The sequence below is a fragment of the Chiloscyllium plagiosum genome, chromosome 19, assembly GCF_004010195.1.
Source record: "Chiloscyllium plagiosum isolate BGI_BamShark_2017 chromosome 19, ASM401019v2, whole genome shotgun sequence".
Taxonomy (NCBI): domain Eukaryota; kingdom Metazoa; phylum Chordata; class Chondrichthyes; order Orectolobiformes; family Hemiscylliidae; genus Chiloscyllium; species Chiloscyllium plagiosum.
The window spans coordinates 62,016,008-62,021,435 of NC_057728.1; the positions used below are offsets into that span (position 1 = coordinate 62,016,008).

The window sequence follows — 5,428 nt, forward strand, 5'->3', positions numbered from 1 at the left end:
TCTCCTGTTTATATATATATATTTTTTTTCTTGTGTGTGTGCAGGTGTGAGACACAAAGTGCACCAATCTTTATTCAATTTCCACCACCAGGAAGATAGGAAAACACCCGGGTGGCCAGTGACAAACACTGCCCGACACATCAAAGGGCAATGCTGTATGATCAAAACAGTGAAGGGGAGAGTAACACTCCCTTTTTTCTTTTTTTTTGTGGTCAAAACAGTGAAGGGGAGGGTAGGGACTAAATCAAAATAGAGTTGGAGGGAGAAATGATGCACTCCACTCCCTGCGGCACCCATCTCTCCCTGAACAACTCCAGGGTGTTGGTGGACACCGCGTGTTCCTTCTCCAAGGACATCCGGGCTCTAACGTCATGTATGTTTATTTTTTTTTGTTTTGTTTTGTTTTTTAACCCCTACACTACCGCCTAAGTGCGGTAGTGCTTATTTTATCCCCAGCACCCATGGTTTGTGTGTGCAGGTGTGAGACACAGTGAAAGACACAAAGTGCACCAATCTTTTATTCAATTTCCACCACCAGGAATATGGGAAAACACCCGGGTGGCCAGTGACAAACACTGCCCTTTGCATCAAAGGGCAGTGCTGTGTGATCAAAACAGTGAAGGGGAGGGGAGGGACGGGACTAAATCAAAATAGAATTGGAGGGAGAAATGATGCACTCCACTCCCTGCGGTGCCCACCTCTCCCTGAACAACTCCAGGGTGTTGGTTGACACCGCGTGCTCCTTCTCCAAGGACACCCGGGCTCTAACGTAACCGCGGAAGAGGGGCAGGCAGTCGGCCCTAACGACCCCCTCCACGGCCCGCTGCCTGGACCTGTTGATGGCCAGTTTGGCCAGGCCCAGGAGCAGACCCACGAGGAGGTCTTCAGACCTGCCCTCCTTCCTCCGTACCGGGTGCCCAAAGATCAGGAGCGTGGGACTGAAGTGCAGCCAAAAACAGAGGAGAAGGTTTTTCAGGAAATCAAAAAGGGAGTGCAAACGCCCACACCCAATATATACAGCCCTTCATATCTGCCCCATTGTGGTGATTGGAATCATGGCCAGGTGGATCTCATTGACTGTGAGATTCTTGATTGGGCCTGTTAACCTGGGACAATCAGGAAAGCCCTGGCTGACTGATATACACAGGAGATTCAGAGGTCTTCTTAATTTAGGGGACTGACTCTGTGTTGGCTGGTGTTACAGTCAATATGTTACTGTTAGTTTCTGCTTCCCTTTTTTTGGAGGGGGAAACCTGACTTCTGAGCTGGCTGAATTATTTAGCCAGTTTGTTAACTGACATTCCTTTGAGTGAGGACTGATTGTTAAACTCCTGATGCACATAATGTGTTTCAGGTGTAACTCAGTTCTCATTAGGGGGTTGTTGTTTCACTGGCTGGTTACAGCCTGTGTGTTACTCTTTATCCTTTTCTCAAAATGAGAAATGTTAATCTTGTGGTAGGGCTTAGCCCTTGGACTCTAGTTCTCTTTGGTTTTTTTTGTATGTGTCTTCATGGTTTTTGGTGTTTGGACTGAGCCCTTGTGGAAGACGTACATTTTACCAGAGGAGCTGTTCCTGTGGGGAGGCCTAGCCCTGGGACTGGGCCTCTGAAGATTGAACACCTGTGTGTGTGCACTGGGAGGTGAGCACTTGCTGTATCCTGGAGAAGACCTTTCCTTCAGGAGTGGACCAAACCCCTGTGAGTTAACTGCACCTGTACTATCTTCCTCTGAGTGGGCCTGGTTTTCCAAGGCTGGGCTAGGACTCCATGGAGACTGAACACCTGTGTGCTGTGCATTTGCTGCCTTCAGGAGTGGACTCTGCCCTCTGGGGACCCTGTTTTTTTTTTAGCAGTGGACTCTGCAGTTTGGAGTGGACTCCATTTTTGACAATACACCTCATAAACTGGAGTGGACTCCATTCCTGGGAATGGACTCTATATTTGGACTGTGCACCAGAAAGGACTTTTTTTTTGGTAATTAACTGTTTTGTGGTGTTTGTTGGGTCTATCACCTGCACTGTCTTGCATGTCCCTGGGTCTGGCAGGCCTTGCTGGGAGGCTCATGGGTCATCCTGAAAGCTGTCACCCCGAGAGCCGGAGGGTGGGTAGGCCATCCTGTGAACCTGAAGGTTGGTAGGCTGTCCTGAAAGCTGGAGGGTGGTAGGCCACTCTGCTGCCAATTGCCCCAAGAGCCAAATGGTTGGTAGGCTGTTCTGAGCACTGTTGTCCTGAGAAGGTGGATGGCACAGTGGTTAGCACTACTGCCTCACAGCACCAGAGACCTGGGTTCAATTCCCGCCTCAGGCGACTGTGTGGAGTTTGCACATTCTCCGTGTCTGCGTGGGTTTCATTCTGGTTCTCTGGTGTCCTCCCTCACTTCAAATGTGCAGGGTCGGTGAATTGGCCATGCTAAATTGCCTGTAGTTAGGTTAAGGGGTAAATGTAGGGCATGTCTGGATGGGTTGTGCTTCAGTGGGTCAGTGTGGACTTGTTGCACTGAGGGGCCTGTTTCCACACTAAGTAATCCTTTTTTTAAAAAAAAAAAGTTGATCAGGACAGGCTGTCCTAGAGGTGGTCAGAAGGTGTCAGAGCAGCTGAGAGCCAGAAGGTGAGTAGGGGCAGGCTGAGATCTAGGTAAAAACAATGACTGCAGATGCTGGAAACCAGATTCTGGACTAGTGGTGCTGGAAAAGCATAGCAGTTCAGGCAGCATCAGAGGGGCAGTAAAATCGACGTTTTGGGCAAAAGCCCTTCACCTGTATTCCTGATGAAGGGCTTTTGCCCAAAACATCGATTTTACTGCTCCTCAGATGCTGCCTGAACTGCTGTGCTCTTCCAGCACCACTAATCCAGAATCTGGTTGAGATCTGTAAGGATTGTGGGCTACCCTGCATGCTGTTGTCCCTGTCTTAGAGGTGGCTGGAAGGTTTGTCAGGATAGCCCACTGGCTGGACGGCACATTGGGGTGGGTGAGAGCCCAATGGTATGTAGGGGCAGACAGAGCCAGAACGTGGGTAGCCGTCCTCAGTGCTGTCACTCTGGGTGGGCACCAGGGTGGGCTGTCCTAGAGGTGGTCTAAAGGTGCTGAAGGTAAAGGTGGGTAGGCCATCCTGACCGCTGTCACCCCAGGCGGCTAAAGATGTCAGGGTGGACTGAGAACTGGACGGGGCGTAGGGTGGACCGAGAACCAGAATGTGTGTGGGGGCGGGCTGCCTTAGAGGCCGGAAGATGGGAGGGATGGGGGCTTGCTGGGTCTGTATTGTCTGCACTTTTCCTATGTAACAGGATTGTCTCATGTACAAATGTCATTGTTAATGTCTTTTCATATTTGAAACTGGGATTTGAGGTTTGTCCTCTCCCTGTAAACTGGTTGAACGGTAGGGTTTGGGGCCTGGCTTTGATGCTCCTCTCCCTTGTAAAATTGCTGTTGTATACAGCTGTAAATGTTAACTGTTTTTCTGTAAACTCTTTTGCAATCGTTTTTAATAAAATTTTAAAAAATAGAGGTTCCCTTTGATGTGAAAGGCACTGCTTGTCACTGGCCACTCAGGAGTTTCCTTTCTTCCTGGTGGAAACCAATTAAAGACTTGTGCAGCTTGTGTCTTTCTCTGTATCTCACCTGGGTGCTGGGGGGAAAAAATAAGCCCTCCTGCAAGTAGGTAGTAGTGTGGGGGTAAAATTAAAAAAAAATATATAAACAGAAGCAGCAGGGGCTCTGTTCACTATAGGAGCTGGCTCTGAGCTAGTGTGGGTCAGTGCCACATTTTTAAAAAAAATAAACGAGATTGTTCTGTTTACTGAGAGCTGGAGAAGTGTCAAGGACTCTGTGTAGATAAAGGGGACTTGGTGATGAGATAATAGCCTCAAAAAAAAAGCAATAAATAAATAAACAGAGGTTCAGAAGGTCTTCAGTCTAGAGACTGGCTTTGAACGAGCTGGTCACAGCCCATGTAGAGTGCACATGTAAATCGTTACCTTCAAACATTTAATACATTGTCTGAGCTGAGGATGACACTATTATTAGAGGCCACCTTGAGAATGTAATTCTGTGATTTACATATTAAAGAACCTAAACCACCATATCCCATTCTAAAAAGATGAAAGACTTAAACAAATTTAGATTAAGATCTGTAACTTGGTTTTGTGTGCTTTTTAACTAAAGTTGCTTAATATATCATAACTCCATGACACTGTAATCCTTTTGCTATAAATTCTGTGTTGTATGGTCATGTTCCACAACCATCTGATGAAGGGGCAGTGCTCCAAAAGACAGTATTTCCAAATAAACCTGGTGTAGTGTGATTCTGAACCATGTAAATAAAGGGTGACTTGGTGACAGGATACTAGACTCTGCAGTTATTTCACCCATCATTCAATATGGTCACTTGGTGACGGATACTAGACTCTGCAGTTATTTCACCCATCATTCAATATGGTCATGGCTGACCATCCAACTCAGTCCCTATTCCCATTTTCTCCCAAACCGGTTGATGCCTTTAGCCCTAAGAACTATAACTCCTTCCTGAAAACATTTAACATTATGGCCTCAATCTCTTTCGGTGACAGAGACCTCCACAGGCTCACTGCTTGCTAGGTGAAGACATTTCTTGTCATCTCAGTCCTAAATGGCCTACCCCATATCTTCACAATGTGACCCTCTGGTTCTGGACTGCCTGATCATTGGGAACATACAGTCATAGAAATGTACAGGTTAGAAACAGACGCTCGGTCCAACCCGTCCAGGCCGACCAGATATTCCCAACCCATTCTAGTCCCACCTGCCAGCACCTGGCCCATATCCCTCCAAACCCTTCTTATTCATATACCCATCTAAATGCCTCCTAAATGTTGCAATTGTACTAGCCTCCACCACGTCCTCTGGCAGCTCATTCCATTAGTGTATTACCCTCTGCATGAAAAGGTTGCCCCTTGGTTCTCTTTTATATCTTTCACCTCTCACCCTACACCTATGCTCTCTAGTTCTGGACTCCTCAACCCTAGGGAATAGACTTTGTCTATTTATCCTATTCCATGCCCCTCATAATTTTGTAAACCTCTATAAGGTCACCCCTCAGCTCAGGGAAAACAGCCCTAGTCTGTTCCGCATCTCCCTGTAGCTCAGATCCTCCAACCCTGGCAACATCCTTATAAATCTTTTCTGAACCCTTTCAAGTTTCACAACATCTTTCCAATAGGAAGGAGACCAGAATTGCACGCAATATTCCAACAGTGGCCTAACCAATGTCGTGTACAGCTGCAACATGACCTCCCAACTCCTGTACTCAATACTCTGACTGATAAAGGAAAGCCTACCAAACGCCTTCTTCACTATCCTATCTACGTACGACTCCACTTTCAAGGAAATATGAACCTGCACTCCAAGGTCTCTTTGTTCTGCAACACTCCCTAGGACCTTACCATTAAGTGT

At 47.1% G+C, this 5,428-nt stretch overlaps 1 protein-coding gene across 2 annotated transcripts in view; it reads left to right on the forward strand.

Annotated features, from left to right (window-relative positions):
* The first annotated feature begins 1,678 nt into the window (after positions 1–1,678).
* The window catches only part of LOC122559325 (homeobox protein DBX2-like), a 35,811-nt gene continuing 32,061 nt past the window's right edge, over positions 1,679–5,428 (forward strand). Inside the window, exon 1 of one of the 2 annotated variants that reach the window (XM_043708695.1) lies at positions 1,679–1,698. The gene's annotated coding sequence lies outside the window, so the exon portion shown is untranslated. The remainder of the gene's footprint in view (positions 1,699–5,428) is intronic. The other variant, XM_043708696.1, reaches the window with a different exon arrangement.